General features: G+C 42.2%; 1 protein-coding gene across 5 annotated transcripts in view; it reads right to left on the minus strand.

The window, feature by feature from the left end:
* Positions 1 to 19,934, minus strand: part of RAB27B (RAB27B, member RAS oncogene family) — a 120,948-nt gene that overhangs the window by 62,450 nt on the left and 38,564 nt on the right. For 3 of the 5 annotated variants that reach the window (XM_072992916.2, XM_078384128.1, XM_078384127.1), the window contains one exon: positions 1,011 to 1,094. The exons of the other annotated variants lie outside the window; for them this stretch is intronic. The gene's annotated coding sequence lies outside the window, so the exon portion shown is untranslated. The remainder of the gene's footprint in view (positions 1 to 1,010; positions 1,095 to 19,934) is intronic. 5 annotated transcript variants of the gene reach the window in all.

The following is a 19,934-nucleotide window of genomic DNA, read 5'->3' on the forward strand; positions in this document are numbered from 1 at the left end:
CTGCTGGCAGTGCCCCAGCTACCATTTTGTTGTAGCTGTAGCATAAGGAAGAGGGGCTAGTGGGACTCGCTGGAACTGCCAGTCAGTGTCTTAGACTGAAAATTAATCTAAGTTTGGTGGTCTGGTAGCTCTGGAAAGTTAGAGCTGCTGCTTTCCATTTGCAGCAGAAAAATGCCATCTGAAGCTACTGACAAACCAAACATCTTACTCTGAGTCTGAGAAGCTGAGTCTAGATTCTTGGCTTTCCTGATTCTTTGGGTATCCGCCTCTCTTGTTCCCTCCCTCCCATTTTTTTGTCTAATTGTGAACCAAGGATCTTTTTAAAAAGCTCTTTCATTTAGATTGCTCAAAATGAAGTTGCATAAAACCTCTTTCACTTTGGTAAATTCACCTCTTACTGCTGTCCTCCCTTTTACTGATCCAGTGACTATCAAAATACGCTTTTAAAATTCCATTATGTTTGCCATTTTAGGAGCAAAACATCAGCCTTCAAGGTCATATCAAGCTTCCCTTTTTAAAACTGCTCATTGAAATTGTTCCATTTCTCTCTGTTTACTTACAGTACAAGATGGGCAGAGATAAGCAAGACCTAACATTCTCTGGAAGCACTATGACATTTTTCACTGGCTAGTTTTCTTGTTTTTGACTTAATGAGCATGTCTAAATTGAGATAAAGATTAGCAATTTGTAATAAATGTGAGTTAAAAAAAAGATGAAGGAAAAGATGGCTAGTTGTAACTCTTCATTTTAAAGGTGAAGGGAGGCAACTCTCTCTCTCTACTGGTCAGATTTGGTCTATGACGCCACGGTCATGACTAAGCATTCTTCTTTTTCTTATAAATCTGGTCTGTTAATTGGCATTAAGACAGTTCCTCAGTTCACATGTAACAGGACACCCATTCTTAAAATATCCCAGGCATGAAATTCATGAATCTGGTGTATTAAAGTAAGAGATGAGGAGTGAATGTATGAAATAAGGAACTAAGGAAATCAATGTCATGAATACTCACTTTCACTGGGAAATTGAGGGGGGGAAATCCCTCTTTTCTCCTTGTAGTAAGATTTCTTTGTGTGATGTATTCCTCCCCCTCTCCCTGCAGGAAATTCAAACACGGGAAATGTTGTGGGATTTCTCAGATGTTTTGTGATCATTTTCTCCCCAGAAGAAACACACAGACACTTCAAATGCTTATAATCCCTTCAAAAATTGTATCTTTCCTATGTGCAAAGTCATTGTGGAACTCAGAATTTGGCAGTTTCTTGCACAAAAGAACAGGAAATAACCCTGAAGTGAACAAAAATAAATGGGAAACTACACCATTTTTGATCTTGTTTTTATGGGAAGCTGGGAAATCTTGCAAGTTCAGAGAGGAATACTGTGAAGAAGGTGAGCATGGTGAGAGAAAGTGAGCATGGTGAGACTTTGAAAATACTGAAGAACTCAATTTGTTTGTTTGTTTGTTTGTTTGTTTGTTTGTTTGTTTGTTTGTTTGTTTGTTAGTTAGTTAGTTAGTTAGTTAGTTAGTTAGTTAGTTAGTTAGTTAGTTAGTTAGTTATTTTAGTGTCCCTCACAACTCCACCAGGAACTACCATCTCAGACTTGATCATTCTGCACCCTTATTCAGGCATTATGCCTGAAAACGTTAAGGGATAAACAAGTGATGAAGATGTGGGACATGTGCTATGAACTGCCTTATTTCAGGGTGATGGGTGGGTAGGGGGTATGTCAGTGTCCCAGTCCACCACCATGATTTCAGTCCTTCATGCTTTCAGTGTAACATCTGAGATATCCCACCAAATTCTAATCAATGTGTGTGTGTGTGTGTGCGTGTGTGTAAAACACTAAAACTCAAGGTATTTTGCTCTCTTTCACAGAATGCCTGTTCAGCCAGAGTATGAATGATGGTGATTTTTCTGGACAGTGTTACACAAGAACCTGCAAATCAGATGTTTCATTCATTCATTCATTCATTCATTCATTCATACATACATTCATTCATTCATTCATTCATACATACATACATACATACATACATACATACATACATACATACATACATACATACATACATACATACATACATACATACATACATAGGTCTATTGAGGCATTCATTCTAAGGCAGTGGATCCCAAGCTCAGGTGCCTATATGTTCTTAGACTACAACTCCCAGAAATCTTGGGTAGCACAGCTAATGGTGAGGGCTTCTGTGAGTTCTAGTCCAAGAACATCTGGGGACCCAAGGTTGAGAACCACTGTTCTAAGGAACACTGACCGTGAGTTACGGAGGGACACTCTAGCCTGGCATTTCTTCATCTCTGGTCTCATTGCCCAGAAAACATGTAAAGTGATGAGTGATGAACAAGAGAACCTCCACTATCTGGGGGTGCTCTCCATGTGAATTGGAACTATGACCTTCTAGGGCTCTAATTCATACCGAGAGCCCCTGTGGATATTGGAGGCCTCCTTTGCAAAATCATTGACCCCCCCACATGTTCAGGATGAGTTCAGGACTAGAGCTCTCCTTTTGATGACTATTCCCTGAAATAAATGGCTTATAGGGCATCTGTCTGTCTGTCTGAATTTATAGGCTCCTGGTCTTAACAGTGCTAGTCAACCTCTGTGACCTATTCAAAATAAAAGTATACAAAATCTTAAGCAGATCATTCAACTAAAGCTAACAAAATGGTGGGCCCAACTTTCCATTGTATGGATCTGTCAGTTCAAGGTTCACTGATTTACTTGGAATAATCATTCTTTCTAACAAGATAAATGGCAGTTATTTGTTGAACTGAATACTCCCACATTCCTTCGACATCTTAACAAGGAACCTTTATCCCTATTGCATATTCAAATTCAATGAAGTAATCAATTAATATTTGAAAGGTAAATGATTCATCCGCGAAAAACTCCTTAATTGGTGGACAGCTGTCATTTTTTAAAAATGCATAGACCTCATGTGTAGAATGTGTGGGAGTATATGCATGTGCACCAGAAAGGAATTTATTAGATTAAGCCACTTTTGCTAGCAACTCACAAGGGAAATAGTCCCATGAGCATTGCTACACATTTCAAATACAGCATAAACTCTTCACATACCACAGATTTTATCTGACCTTGTTATTTCCAACTTTAAACAGCACAGCTTGTTCTAGACCACTTGATTTTACTGTAGTCTGTGCCAGCCTGCTTGAGAACTTGCTCTCACTCTGTTGTCTCCTTATCATATGTACAAAGAGCAAAGGACCTTCATGATAATTCATCATCTTGTGATAGTTTGGCACACATAAAAATGTGTCTGTTTTTTCAAAGCACTAAACATTGAATTTGGCAGCAGCATACACTGTTGATATACTTCTGTCAGATGGACTGGGAGGCTTTCTGCACATCCTTGTTACTGAGGCAGAAAGTATTATTACCTTTATCCCTTAGGTATTCAGACATCATTGTGTTTCCTTAGTGTATTTAGCCATCCAGCTAGGATAACAGTATTCAAACATTTATCAGGAACAACTGTGGTTTATTATTCAAACAGATTTCTCACCCCATTCCACCCCGTTTTCCTTTTGAATATCAGGCAAAAACAAAAAAGGGGGGAAGAGACAAAAGCATTGTAGCACCTTAAAAACTAACTATTATATTTTAATATAAGCTTTTATGAACCTTCTTAGTCCACTCCCTGTGCGTTACCTCAGAGAACAGCCCTTTGAGCAAGAGTAGGAACTTGGAGTGACCCACACATGTTGCAATGTTACAAATAAGTAATCCCCAGCATGCCTGCCAGTTATTAAGTTCCTCTTCTCCTCCTCCAAATTAGCATTTTGAACATGCCCAAGAGATAGCTTTCTAGGGTGGGCGGACTGATTCTGGAATTTTCCCCCTGCAGTTCAGCATGATATGGGAGAGGAGAAGCAACCCCAGAGGGGGTTCATGACACTTGCAACGTTGATTAATCTGTTGGCATGCTTTTACACATTTGAACAATCCAGGAACAAAGATATAGGACCTAGATTCTTGAGCAACAACTTGAAGATCCAAATTGATGGGCTGTCAGCTCTCCTACCTTACATTTGTTTTGTGTTTTATTACTCTGTGAACACAAATGCTGAAATATTTTGTTGGCGGTGGTGCTGCTGCTGTTCTGATGAAGGTGGATATGCATCAGGTTGTATGCCAATAATATTTATTAGTTTGATTTTGTTTTTATGTACCATTCACTCATAGGTTCACCTTATGGTGAACCTATGAATGAATTATCTCTAAAATATCCTGTACTCAAGAACCCTGCACAGCTCTTGCAAACTTAAGCTTGGGACTTCCTTTATGAAGTCAATCTGCCTCATATTTGGTCTTCCTCTTTTCCTGCTGCCTTCAGCTTTTCCTTGCATTATTGTCTTTTCCAGCAAGTCTTGTTTCTTACGATGAACCCAAAGTATGACAGCCTGAGTTTCATCATTTTTGCCTCCAGAGGTAGTTCACACTTGATTTGCTCTAGGGCCACCGGTCTGTGTTTCTGGAGGTCTTTCCACAAAGCTCTTCTCCAGCAACATATTTTGAATACAACATGTTTCCCCTGTAGGTTTTCTTCAATCCAGCTTTCATACCCATGCATTAGATTAGGCATCCTTCAGTCTCGAGAGATTATGGTAACATGCTCTGTATGGAGGACTTGCAACAGCGTCTAGTGTGGCTGAGAAGGCCAATTCGAGAGTGACCATCCCTTCCACACTGAAGGCAAATACAATCTGTACCCCATCTAGCTCTCTGATTTTGCTGCTTCCGGGACTGCCTCTTTGCCACGGCCTGCTGGACAAGTGTCTCTTCAAATTGGGAGAGGCCATAATGCACCACCTGCCTCCAGGCTGAACGCTCAGATGTCAAGGTTCCCCATCTGTTGAGGTCCATTCCTAAGTCCTTCAGATCCCGCTTGCAGATCTCCTTGTATCGCAGCTGTGGTCTCCCTCTGGGATGATTTCCCTGCACTAATTCTCCATACAGGGGATCTTTTGGAATCCGACCATCAGCCATTTGTGACTTATACATCTGATCTTTTTTTTTCATTGTATTTTAAATAAAGTGCAATAATAGATGGGGGTCTTGCCTAAGTTTGGGGCACTCTTTATTTTATGACAAACTTTGGTGTACCGGTGGATGACATCTAGCTCATGTCCTTAGTTCAGTTATTGTTGTATCCACTAGTCATCTCAGCCTTGGTCAACTGCTCCTTTTTTAAAGTTTTCCAGCTTTGCTAATTCAGCAAATGGTTTGATCCTAGAAGCCATTAAGCTAAAGGATCACTCCACTACACATGTAGCATTGACAGCAGACTGTTATTTAGCAAAAGAAGAGGCAAGAGCAAGAGCCTTGCTTGCAAAAGAAGTGAGCACAAAGCAGAACAATTACTTTAAATATAAATAAAAAGGAGAGTATTGTGATGTAGCAAACAGGTAGGCAGGTAGAAATCAGAAGGTTTGGGGATAGTGCAAGAATGAAAATGAGATGCAGACAGATAGTGGGTAAAAGAAGAGCAAAAGGGTGAACTGGGAAGAGTTAGCATACAGATGTTAGGTAAAAAAAGCAGGGCAGCAAGGGTTGGGGTCCATAATGTTAGGGGGCAATTCGAGATATGCAAATAGGATGTACTGGGAATAGAGATGGGCACGAACCTTGTCTTCTTGGCCAATAACCCACTCACCAGCCGGCACACACTCCTCTCCTCTTCCTCTTTGTTTGACCAATCCTTGGCAGGAGCACAGGGTTGCCTGCCCTGCCTCCTTGTCTGAGTGGGCAATCAACCAAGGAAGCAGAGCAAGAAAGCCTGTGTTCCAGCGGAGATTGGTTGAACATCCAAAGAGGAGGAGGAAAGGAGTGTGCGCCGGCTGATGAGTAGGGGATCCAGCCAGAGAGGCAAGGGAAGAGAACATGCAGCACCTGTGGTTCTGTGCATACAAACCATCACGAAGCTCCGAACCCATCTCTAACTGGGACCTCTAGCCTCCACTATCCTCATGCATCTGGATGCAAATACAAGGGATGATCACTTTGAAACCGTTCAAATCAGCAACAAACAAAATCAAACCAGAAACAACCCCTTATTTGGATCAACTCAGTGTTTCTCAAAACAAACAAACCATTGTTCTTCCTCTCTATCCCTCAAATAAAACTTCATAAAATAAGAGATTGCTACTCAACACAGCTTGCCTTGTCTCCATACCCATGCACTACAGAAGAAAGGGAGGGAGGGAGGAAAAAAAAACCAACAACATCACAATATTTCTTCTCTTGTTCTACCCAGAGCAGATCTGCATCAGAAACAAACTTCTGGGATTCAGGGCAACAGCTAGCAATTAGCCAGAGTCCAAAAAATGAACACATTATTGCACTTAGCCTGGGCAGAGGACCACCTGAGTCCCTGATGGGTCAGTTTTCCCATAAGAACTCATTAAGTGAGCTTGCCAAATTTAAGGATGCTGAGAAATTTCAGTCCCTGAATCTTCCTGTACCTTTAAGAGTTTCTTTTTAAAGTGCCCCTGCCAGTCTTTGTAAGCAGAGACTTGGCTGGTGAATTCCAGAAGCCTATGACATTGACGAAGCGAACAGCCAAGGCTATTGCAATGGATGATTATAAAGAGGCAGGCAGGAATAGGCTGGAAAGGGTCCACTTGCTCAAAAGGACCAGCCTTTCCTAGTGGGTGTCCAAAGGATTTGGAGTGGTACCCCACAATGCAATTACAGGATTTTCATTGTCCTACTGTGGTTCTGAACACATCTATATAAATGGGGGCAAGAAGACAATTTTTTACATTAATCACACTGACCGATAAAGTTGGTTTTCTCTTTGGTTTAAAAACTGACAACACAATATTTATTTAATTAATTATTTATTTTATATCCCACACCATCTGGCAACCAGGCCACTGTGGGCGGCTAACAACAGTATCAGGAACAATATTATAACACGATTAAAAATACATTAATACATAACCAAATAGGGTAAATCAAATTAAAAGAGATGGCAATAAAGGTGGTAAAGAGGGGTGATGGAGAGGATGGCAAAAAGGATGGTAAAAAGGGAGGGCAAGATGTTAGTGATCCAGGTAAGCCTGGTGGAAGAGCGATGGGTTCAATGTTCTTTTGAACCCATCCAGTGAGGGTGCCAGGGAGATCTCAATAGGTAGGTTGTTCCATAGGCGGGGGGCAACCACCAAGAAGGCCCGGTTTCTTGTTCTTTCCCTCCGGGCCTCCTTTGGGGTCAAGGCCCTCCACCGCCCCGCCTGTGAAGAATGGATATTACAGACAGATCTGGCTGGGAGCAGGCATTCTGATAGGTACCTAGGTCCTAAACCGTTTAGGGCTTTGAATGTTATTATCATAATCTTGAAGTAGATGCAGAAACGAACTGGTAACCAATGAAGGGTGGCCAGAGTGGGGGAGATGTGCTTGAATTGCGTCATGGGGTTCCTCAGGGCTCTATACTGCCCCCCATGCTGTTCAATATATACATGAAACCGCTGGGGGAGGTCGTTAGGAGGTTTGGGCTGAGGAGTCAGCAATAAACTGACGACACCCAGCTCTACCTCTCATTCTCTACCAATCCAGGTGTGGCAGTCACCGTTCTGAACTCGTGCCTGGACTCGATAATGGTCTGGATGAGGGTCAATAAACAGAGGCTCAATCCAGACAAGTCAGAAGTGCTGCTGGAAGGTGCACCGTCAGATAGGTTAAAGGGCCATTTCCCTGCCTTAGACGGGATTACAGTCCCTCCTAAAGGACAGGGTCCGCAGCTTGGGGGTGCTCTTTGACCCGGGTCTGACCTTGGAAGCCCAAGTGGACTCAGTGTCCAGAGATGCCTTCTTACAGCTGCGGAGAATATATCAATATATCAGAGAACTACAGGTATTTGCTGACATGCTTTGATAAAACACTTGCTTTTTCCCCTCACATCTTAACAGCATGATGCTTATGAACTCTTTCAAATATATTACAGATATATTTAATTACAAGTTATGACACTGAATGAATGTTTAAGGTTACAATTTTAGGAGGGCATAGTTTTGTGGGGAAGAGTTATAAAAAAAGGCACATCCACTTGCAAAACTAGATACTGTATTCTAAATTTGGGGAGTCAGCTTTGTTGGAAGGCTCTCAAAGAATGAACAGGTCTTGTCCAAACAAGACTCCGCTTACCTCTCCCTTTCCTCCATTTATACTCCTGGGTGGATGGAATTCAGATTGCAAGCTCTTAGCATCTGACTTGACCTTTCATTTTTGTTATTCTGTCAAATCTAACACTAGATGCAGCTAATTAAATACACACTGCCTGTGGATTTCTAGGAGCACCTCCTAAGCAGACCGATCTGAATTAATGTGAGATTTCTTTCGACATCTTCGCTCCCTTGACTTGGAGGTCTCAGCCTCATCTCCCACCTATAGCATAACAACCTTTTCCCCGACAGCCTGTGCCTTCGGTTCCATCCTGTGTCCTTCAGGGCAGCTATATCAACAATTAATATTTTATGAATAACCTTCCCGAACAGGAAAAATATCAGTGATCATGCTTAAAATCACAGCTGCGCAAGTGACAGTTTCAAGAGGGCAGGACTCAAAGGAGACAGACAGCATGAAGCACATTTCAGTAAGTTTCTCAGATGCAAAGGAGGTGGTAGTAGATCTCTGGAGGTGGAGAAGGAGGAGAAGGTTCGCATGAACCCACCACATAGATTTGCCAGTGCAGCAAACACCAGTCATTTCATTCTAAAGCTAAAGGAAGGGTGTCTTTTGTGTTTTACCCAATTCACACTTCTGGAAATGTTCTTGTGATCTTGAATTTGTTTGCAGACGAGACAGATGGCTGTCAGCACAGAACATGAGACTCATCTGTTTGAGTGGTCTTTGGACTCTGTCAAGGTGGTGACGGCTTGGCCAGCGTTTTGGGAAATGGTTAAATGCTGGAGAACTGTCAGTAATGTTGTCAGTTCATGAAGGTAGCCATCAGAAACCAGCAGTCCTGCTTGAAATTATACCTTTGGGAAAAGTCTTAACTAATGGACAGTAAAGCTGGGTAGTAAATTGATTAGCTTGAAATGTGTTGCTGGAGGAGATCCAGAAAGATGAACAAGTGGATCCTAGAGGAAATCAAGCCTGGACTATCTCTTGAGATAGGCAAAAATGCTGAGGCTGAGGCTGTCCTACTTTGGACATACAGTGGTGCCTTGCTTAACAGCGATAATCCGTTCCAGGAAAATCACCATTAAGCAAAAACATCGTAAAGTGAAAATAAAACCCCCATTGAAACACATTGAAACCCATTCAATGCGTTCCAATGGGGTAAAAACTCACCGTCCAGCGAAGATCCTCCATACGGTGGCCATTTTCGCTGCCTGTATAGCAAGGAATCCGTCCCTAAACACAGCGAGGAGCCATTTTAATTACCCGGTGGCCATTTTGAAACCACCGATCCGCTGTTAGAAAAACGCCGTTTTGCGAAGAATCGGTTCCCGAAGCAGGGAACCGATCATCGCAAAGCGAAATTCCCCCATTTAGACCATCGTTTTGCAGTCGCAATTGCGATTGCAAAAAGATTGTTGTAGAGCAGATTTGTCGTAATGCGGGGCAATCATATAGCGAGGCACCACTGTAACATGAGAAGGCAGGATTGTTTGGAAAAGATAATAATGCTGGGAAATATGGAAGACAATACAAAAAAGGAAGGCATAACACAAGATAGATTGACTGGAGCTGAGCAAGGCTACTGAGGACAGGAGATTTTGGAGAGCACTCATTCATAGGACCACCATAGACTGGAAGCAACTTGGCAACACATAATAGCAACAGTTACAAATAACTAATAATTCTCTTTCTCATTTTCTCACTCACACATACACACAAATATACACACATTTTAAGAACAAAGAGACTAAAAAAGAAGAAGAAGAGAAGGCAGGCAAAGACAGGCAAGTAATAACTATATACAAATTGTCAATAAAAATATGTGAAGGCTCTAGGAAGCTCCTAAGGTGTTCTCTCAGTGGTGGCAAAAAAAGGAACTTGAGAGGGTATGTTTTAAGACTTCCTGTATGGTCTCTAGAAGGTTCCAAGGATATGCACAGAGGCACAAAAAACATCAGATGTGTGATTCAGAAACCAAAGAGAAAAATTTGCTAGTTAGCTTGCAGCACTTCTGTGCTGCTCATTCAGAAATAGGTTTGTGAGTGGTTAGCAAATAGATGTACACTATAATGTTTTATGCGTTCCAAGACATAACCTCAATAGCTTTGTTCCCCATGGTTCACGTTTCATGCTGTTCATTACAAGGAATCCTGTTTAGCCAGCTTGTCAGCAAAAAAAGAGGAAGGGAGCAAGGAAGGAAGGAAATGTAAGATTATACAGTATTTGGAGTTTGCTTATACTGCATGGGACCAATAGGCCATATTCTCAGTACTGTGTAGACATGCCACCTGTCTGCCATTATGTCTTGAAACTCTCTGAAACAAAGTAATCTTCCTCCACAAATTCTGTAACTGAACATTACAGGGGCCTCTGGGGTGCTAAGAATTTTGCAATGTCCTCGAAGCAATAACCCTGACAGCTATGCACATAAATGGAATGTTTTGTGTACAAGTCAGGCCATGCTCAAAAACGTCAGAAGATCTTTAAAGGGAGAGGAAAGAACACAAGAAGAATGTAATGAAAACCAAAGTCATTTGAAAACATAACTTCTCATAATCCTGCCCAGTGAGAGCAGGGTCACTCACCAATTCCAGCACAAGTCAAGTCAAAGGTTTGACTCTGCTTGGAAGAGGGTAAGTCTAAACACGAGTCATTGAGAAATGCATGACCGTCAAAGAGTCTTACTGAGTTTGCTTCAACAATCCTGGATTGATACAAACCTCTCAGTACTGCACCCTGCCATTTACACAGTTGTGGTGGTTCACCCAGAAACATTTAATTATTCCAGGAAGGTGTGTTTCAGATGTTCATGCATCGCACCATGCCCACTTTCTCCCTCACAATTCTCTGCCATTATTACCACTCTCTTACTTAACTCTTTCTCCACCATTCCAATCCTTTCTCCTTTTAAAAATGTTTGTCAGGTGAACTAGCGCTGAACTAACAAGACATGGTAAGCATTTGAATCAGTGCTGTATCAGTTTCTCTCCAGGTAGTACTAAAATTGGAGGGAAACTGTTTTTAAAAACACAGCTTACAGATTGCAGTTGTAATTTTTACCAGCATGAACAGAAGGCAGGCAAAAGGAGCAGGGTTCACTCCCACCCACCCCACCCCACTCTGATATCATCTGGCGATGCCAAACAACACTACTGGAGTATTGATAACAGGCAATAACAAAACCCAGAAGCAAGACAAAAGAATACAAGTGGAAAAGCAGAAGCCCTGCCGGCTGAACAAAATATACTACGTGTTCACGTGCTAGCTTTGTGTAGCTGACAGAATACTGTATATATTGAAAGAAACAGTGATAAACACCACACAAACAGTGGAACAAATACCTGTCTAGTCATTAGCTCTCTCTCTCGCTCTCTCTCTCTCTCTCTCTCTCTCTCTCTCTCTCTCTGAATCTTTGCATCTTTGAATATTGTACAGGAGTATACACTGTTATTTGCCTCACTTTTCAGGATGCAGGGAAAATTGGAGGGCTTTCTTCTTTCTGTTTAGGCAGCTACAGATCTTAGTCCGATCAATTGAGGGCCTGCCTGGACATCGTGCAGGATTTTAGCAGGCAGGCTGCAGTAGCAAAAGGAATAGGCCGTAGCTATTTCAATTACATGACTCCTAACTGAGTGAGGAAGAAGGAGAGAAACTGGTGGAATTTAGCCTGCATAATGAAGGTTGGGCAGCATGGAATGGTCTGAGTTCCACCCCTGTGCCAGGTCAGAGCTCATTACTGTATTTCCCCTTCGTCATGACCTCCACCACCACCCCTGCTATTCAGACAAGAGACAGGCATGAACCACCCAACCAGTTCATGACCTAGCTTCCCTACCGCACCTCCTCTGCATGCTCTCTCTGTATGGGCGCCTGCTGGAGGAGGCAGGGCAGGGAACTGCTAAACACCTATTCATCCAAAGGACGAACCAGCACAAACTGCTGAACCCGTGGTTCGTGCCCATCTCTAATTTCAGACATATACAAGTATACACAAGTACATACCTAGGGAGATTTGGATGCAAATGGAAGTGGGAAGGCTAAGAATTGTCTTAAACCAAATCAGTTGTGATGTGTAAGTCAAATAATATGGACAAATTTGAAGCAGATGGCATTTGCACATCCCTAACAACACCACAATGAGATAGAGAGTTTGGACCCAGTTTACTGGATTGCATTTAAAGGCCATGCAGTCACCTCAGGAATCTGGTGAATAATGAGCTTCATTTAAAAAAAGAAAGCTGTAGATTGCAGAAGATGTACAGAGAGGGAAGATCAAGGCAAATGGAAATAAGAGAGTGTGACGTTTACCCCGTGTCCCCTGCTTGTTTCATCAAACCCAGAGCTCAAAAAAAGTTTTCCTAACACGCCTCTTGACACGCTGCCACCAGTCAATCTCTTTATCAACTTATTTTTCTTTTGAAAGACTAAGGTCCATCCAATATTGAGTTTTTAACAGAAACAGGTTTATTGATTACACTTGGTTTCGGGAATAATTCTTAAGCACATTCTTAACGTTCCACAAAGCTTTAATATTTTTCTTTAATCTCTTCTATATTAATTAACACAAGTCACACTCTGACTAATCACTGCCTAATCGCTTCTTAAACACTCTCTGCCTCAAACCCCCCCCCCAAACTATCCCTTCTCTCGCTCTCTCCAACTCTTGACTAAACAAACTTCTCTCCCAGGCTCCGCCTCTTCAGCAGCCCCTTTGGCTCCGCCTCACAACCACATTAACATACAACTTATGAATAATGTATAACTTAGAACGCATCACTTAGAGTGGACGCCACATTGAGATTCTGTACCTGTATTCTGTAGCTCAGGTGTTCTTGGACTGCAATATCTAGAAGCCTTCACCACCAGCTGTGCTGGCCCAGGGTTTTTGGGAATTGCAGCCCAGGAAGACTTGTGTGACTCAAAGCTGGGAACCGCTGAGGGTGTGTAGTACAATCTGAACGGAGGAAACTGTATAGAGGAGATACCTATAGCCTCTTGCAAATGACACCAGCAACTCACTTCTTCTCCAGTATTCAAAGCAGAGCTGTATTATTTTTAAAATGTTCACGAGTTTTTATTAGTAAGGAAAAAAGATATAATAATAATAATAATAATAATAATAATAATAATAATAATAATAATAATAATAATAATAATAATAATAATAATAATAATAATAATAATAAAAAATTGTCATTGTAAGTATATACACAGTATAACCATACAATGAAATTCACAGACACCCAGAGACCAGACACATGCACACACATAAAATTCCCCAAACACTCCCCACCCACAAAAAGTCCCCCACTAAAAATACAAACATCTACACCGCAGGCCAAGTAACACAGTCCAACTAATTATTCACTACTGGTGGTCTTTAAGCTCATTATTAATTGCAATTATAGCTCTGGGATAAAAACTATTGAGAAAACGTGTGGTCCGAGTCTTAATTGTTCTATATCTTCTGCCAGACGGTAACAGTTCAAAAAAGTTATAAGCAGGATGGGAAGAGTCTCTCAGGATGCTGTGTGACTTCCTTAGACAGCGGGATGTGAAGATGTCATCCAGGGTTGGTAGCTGGAGCCCGATGATATTCTGGGCAATTTTAATGGTTCTCTGTAGAGCTTTTTTGTCCGCTACAGAGCTACTCCCAAACCATGCCAGAATGCCATACGTTAGGACACTCTCAATGGTGCTACGATAGTATGACAGAAGTAAATAAGTATGCATATCCTGCATTTTTTAAAAAAGCTAGACAGTTTGACATAGGAAGGGAGAGGTAAAAGGCATGAACCCAAGCACTCAATTTCTTGCAGTAAATTTAAAAATGTCCCGTTATATTTGGGGGAGACTACAAAGTCAGAATGGAGACTCCAGTCATGGGATCCATTGTCAATTTGGACTTAAATTGCACCAGCAGTTTCACTGGTTTTGTTTTTTTAATGATTCAGACTTGTGTGTGGGAACCCAGCCATCCCTCCCTTTTTTCTGGGGAGAAGAGCTTGTTTTTAATAGGGCTTGGGACTCGGGACTTGGTACCAAAGACTTTGACTCAGGACTTAGACCTCAGACCCAAAGACTTGCCAATATCCCTGCTATAAAGCAGGACTAAAACAACCTCTGGAGGACCTTTTCAGTAAAGTCTTGAAATATATAGCTTCAGATGATGGCACAACAGGCAACATGGACATTTTGCATGGAGCTGAGGCATATTTCAGGGGATTGCCATGTGCAATCTTGTGATTCATCCATGAGCACAAAAAGGACATTCAATTTAAGGAGCCAAATCCCTACATTCATGTCACATCTGTGGATCAGGTGTCGCATTCTGGACACCTTGTTCTCTCTCCCGTCCCCTCTCTCTATCTCCACACAGCTTCAGTAAAAACTGAGGCAGATAATGGTTTTCGAGAGAGCTGAAAGTGCTCCATGACTTTGCTTCCCGTGTATTTCCTTCGTCTTCTTGTTACTTCTTGTCACACAGAATTTGCAGGTTCTCGCCAAAGGCAAAGACAGGATCAGTGCATAATTCTCATCTAGCGATATCTCTTTAAACCTATCTTTGACAATTCATAAACTTAAAAGAAAACCTAATTTCACCCTCCAGCAAAGCTACCAGCATCCTCACAGAAACTTATCACACAAGTGAAAAAGACAGCTTGACAGCCATAGCAACAAAAATGGTGTTTTTGTGCTGTGTACTATTTCCCACAGTGCATTATTGCCACACAAACTATGTTTTATTCACATTTCTTGCCTTGAAAAACTAACCCTTTTTTTCGGTCACATGAAACCTCCTGCAACTATTGAAGAAACAATAGTTACAGCTTGAACCCTCTTAAGTCTTTATCAGTTGCCCCACACCGTTTCCATAACTGGGGCTGCAGATCCACCATGACAAACATCCACAAATTCTGTCCCATTGTAGCTGTCGAAGCTAGACATATGGGTGGCTTCACTGAACAGAGGCAGCATTTCCATGCAGTACCTTCAGGGTCCCAAGCAGAGTTGTCTGTCATCCAGTGCCTAAGCAAGCCTAAGATGGTGCTCTAAAAGGTTACTTTACTTCTGGACATAACATACTTGGTCTTCTGATGCTTTGAGCCAGCCACCCATAGCACTGAAGGCAACTCCAGCCTCCATAGTAGTTGCATATAGCAGCTGTGCCACTTGAATTTAGCACCTTCCTTTAAGGCTTAGTATAGGCTCTTTAGCAAACATGTTTAGTGCTTATTAGCTGCTTTATTTATTTATTTATGTATTTATGTATTTATGTATTTATGTATTTATGTATTTATGTATGTATGTATTTATTTATTTATTTATTTATTTATTTATTTATTTATTTATTTATTTATTTATTTATTTATTTATTTATTTATTTATTTATTTATTTGATTTTTACCCCGCCCCTCTAGACCATGTCTACTCGGGGTGGCTTACAAAATAAAACAAAACAGTATAAAAATATATAAAATCATAAAATTACAACTACAATTTCAATTTAAAACAATTCTCCCCCTTTTGTTATACTTGATATTAAAAAATAAATCAATGGATGTTTCAATGTATATCCAGATGTTTTAGCCTAATATGCACTAGATATCCATTTTCATATTCCTGAAGAACACATTTGGTGTCTTACAGACTGAAGAAAATGTAAGAGTCGTGGTTTCTGACAGAGCTGCAAGACAAGTTTGTGCTGTGTTATACTGTAAGTCACTCCTCTGGAATGCAATTGCGGGTGTTCTCCAATGTATGGCTAGGTGTGTCAGAAACTGTAAAGGAAGTGAGGTGAAAGTAATGGAAAATGGGTAGGCAATAGAAACCTTTATTTACAGTATAGAAAGGGAAAGGTCACTTATATCAAAGTTTTACAGAATATGTTCCATCATTCCAGTTAATGCTGTGTTAATGTTACATATCTTACGCAAGTTGCACAATTGCCTTTGTCTTTTGGCACATGGCAATCTGGATTGTGTAGGTACCTGGCTTACTAGTGTGTGGTTATTACAGCAAACCATAGTCCCATTTTGCTAGAGAAGCTGAATACACAGATATTTAACTTGCTGTTTGGTCCAACAAGGAATGGCTGATTTGCTCTTAAAGATGGGAACTGGACAACATCTTTAGTGGAGCAAACCAGCTCATCCCTAAAGTGGTCTTTTGTGCACTGTTCTGGCCTCTATCAGGAGCTTCTACTTTTTTGATGTGGGTAGGATCACTCTGTTTTGGTCCGTTTCCAGCGCCTGTGATCGCTGGAAATGAACCAAAGTGAGCCTTTCTCTTTTAATTTGCTAATATCATGAAGTGGCTTAAAAACCCACTTCAGGATAATGGCACATTATATACTTTCTTGGTTCCAGGCAGGGACTCAGGAAGTGTGGGAGGGAAGTGTGTATTAGAGCAGCAAATATGCACTGCATCATTTTGAAAACAGCATTAGGTATGTGTATTACAGTTTAGGTATGTGTATAACAGGGTCACTTGAGGTCTGTATGCCATTTGGATGGAAGGATTGCACCAAATGGCATATCGGACTTCCTTACAACCATATTTAGTCCAACCCAGCCCGCTTCAATTGCCATGTGTCAGCAAGCCCTTAGTTTGTCATTGTAGCATCCAGGACTTGCCAAAATAGAGAGGTTACTTACCTGTAACTCTGGTTTTTCAAGTGGTCATCTATGAATTCACACTAATGGGTTTAATCTGTGTTTATGCAGAGGTCTCCGGAATATTCTAGAGCTGAAACACGCGTTCGCTAGGACCACCCCCGCAGTACATGTGGTCCGCCCATCGTGGTGATTACCTCAGTTCCCAAAAAGCCCACCGCTGCCTGAAATAATGAGACAGATGTGACGGACAGAGGGGAGGACAGGTGGGAAGTGTGAATTCACAGATGACCACTCAAAGAACCAGAGTTACAGGTAAGTAACCTCTCTTTCTTCTTTGTGGTCTCTGTAAATGCACACTAATGGGTGTTTAACAAGCTTACCGTACAGGTGGAGGGACGTCACGGCAAAACCGAAGACAAGACTACACGACCGAAAGCCGTATCTGACTTGGTCCTAACATCCAAATGATAATGGGATGCAAATGTTGATGGAGTTGACCAAGTGGCAGCCTTGCAGATATCTGGAACAGGTACGCCTTGAAGAAAAGCCATGGAGGTGGCCATTGCCCTGGTGGAGTGAGCCTTGACATCAGTAGGCAGAGGCTTTCAGGCAAGCTGATACGTGAGGCCTATAGTCTGTACAATCCATCATGAGATAATTAAACTTACAAAAAGAGGCAGTTCTCTTGACATAAAAGGCATGGGCCCTTCTCTCATCTAGGAGATGGAGGGATCGCTCAACACTCATCTATGGCGACGGGAAGAAGGTAGGTAGGATAATAGTTTGGCAGACATGGAAATCAGAAAAGACCTTAAGAAGGAAAGAGATGTCTGGATACAGTGTGACTTTATCTGGATGAAATTGAAGGAACACGCAGGGCCACCAGTTCCGACACCCAATGGACAGATGTGATGGTTATGAGAGACAACACTTTAAAAGAGAGCAAACGCTCGGAGGAAGTCGCAAGAGGTTCAAAGGGCGGCAGTGACAAGTGCCGGAGGACAGTGTGTAATAACCACTGTGGCATTGGAGAGGGCCTGGATGGATGGAGATTAGCCACACCCCGTAGAAACCGCTTCAACATGGACTGCCTAAATGACAAGGCAGCATCTGAGTCCTGTGCTTGGTGAGCCACAATAGCGGACATGTAGACCTTGATTGTAGATAATGGGAGATGGCAGTCAAAAAGATAAGAAAGGAAGGCCAACACTGCTCGGAGGATAGTCGGAGCTATCAGGAGATCATTCTGACGAGCAAACTTCTGGAAAGCAGACCATTTGTAAGCATAAAGTTGATCTGTGGTCGGCTTCCTCGCATGGGTGAGGATGGTGTTTAGGGAGGGTGAATCCTCCAAGCTGTGAGGTAGAGGGATTGGAAGTTAGGATGGTAAGTTTGCCTGTGATGCTGGGCGAGCAGGTGAGGAAGGCAAGGTAGACAGATGGATTGAGAGGCAACCAATGCGAGCATTGTGAATCAAGGTTGCCTCGGCCACCAGGGGGTGATCAGAATGGCATTCAAGCGGTCCTGTCTCAAGTTGACAATGGTCTGCAGGAGAAGTGGTATCGGTGGGAAGAGGTAAAGGAAGTGCGTGGTCCAACTCTCCATGAGAGCGTCGCTGAGAGACCCTCGGTTGATGCCTGCTCTGGAAAAGTACTGGGTGCATTTGGCATTGGTTGCTGTGGCAAAAACGTCTACATCGGGATGGTCCCACTTGTTGCAAAGTTGGCGAAAAACGGTGTCATCAAGGGACCACTTGTGCATTTTAGAATTCAGCCCGCTTAGAGAGTCTACTAACTGATTGTGTTGTGTGGCAATGTGGACCACTATTGTTGCCCTAGATTAAGAGTTTAAATAGTTACAGGGCCATTGTTTCCCATGTTGAAAGGGTAATTTCTGTACCCCAGACTAAGAACACGGCTGAGACTCTTCTGTGTATGATGTCTCAACAGTGAGGTTGATCTCAGCAGGTGGAGGAGGTTTCCTGCATGCAGGAGCCCTTGAGTGCTGCTATTCAGGAAGGGCTTGGCTTGCTGGCAGCCTTCCCTCCCCTCAGAATGAGTTTGTTGTGTTCCTCCCACTGCTTTGTAAATCATCTCAGTGTTGGCTTTACACACAATCTCAGTAAAGTACAGTTCAAGGGCTCATATTGTGCATAGCTCTTTGGTTTATAAGGGTATTATCATGGCCCAAAACACTATTCATTGAAAAACACTGGCTTTACTTCTGGTATTAGACTGCAAATATTAGCCCTGGGAAATTCATTTTTGTACTGTCAATCAGAGTAGAGAATAGCCGGATAGTACTACTAATGTCCCAGTTCAAGAAACTGCAGTCTTATAGGGCCATCCCACTTCCTGGAGGAAGCAAAATTTTAGAAACCAACCAAATAGTACGATAGGCTGAAGAATGGTAGAAAACAGAGATGGGCACAAGCCACCAAACCAGTTTGTGCCAGTTTGACTTTCAGCTGAACAGATGTTTGGTGCTTCCCAGCCTGGGCTCCTCCAATGGGCACCCACTCAGAGGCAGCAGCTGGAGGAGATGGGGCAAGGAAGCAGGGATGCTGCCTCTGAATGGGCACCTGCCAGATGAGACCAGGCTGCAAAGCGCCTAACACCTGTCTGGCTGAAGGACGAACTGGCACAAAGCACCAGTTCAGCAGTTTGTGCCCATCTCTAGTGGGAAGAAACAAACAGAGGCTCGCTCTTACAGAACAAGATCCATTCCCTTGTTTCACATAGTAATAGCAAAGAGAAGGATTTGCTTTAGAAGTCTGACCTTTCCTTAGCATACTGACCACTGCCTTCATCTGAAGGAACACCTGGAAAATAAATACTATTGTATGCTTTAATATTAGTCAATATTTACATGCCAGCCATGGTTCACTCAAACTATAATGCAAGCAAAAGGAATAGCACATACTGTTTGCTGAGTATCAAATGCTTGTTATTTTGGTGTGAAATCACAGCAATAAAGAGATCCCTTCCATTCCAACTCAGTTATAGAGACCAAAGGTCTTTTTATGATGGCATATGCCCAGTTACATGTGGTGGTATAACTCAGTGAGTTAAAGCATTTGGCTGCAGAGCCGTGGGCTGGGAGTTTGAGTCACCAACTATACCTTGCAGGAGAGGAGCCCAGCAAAG

Source organism: Pogona vitticeps, chromosome 2 (assembly GCF_051106095.1).
Source record: "Pogona vitticeps strain Pit_001003342236 chromosome 2, PviZW2.1, whole genome shotgun sequence".
NCBI lineage: Eukaryota > Metazoa > Chordata > Lepidosauria > Squamata > Agamidae > Pogona > Pogona vitticeps.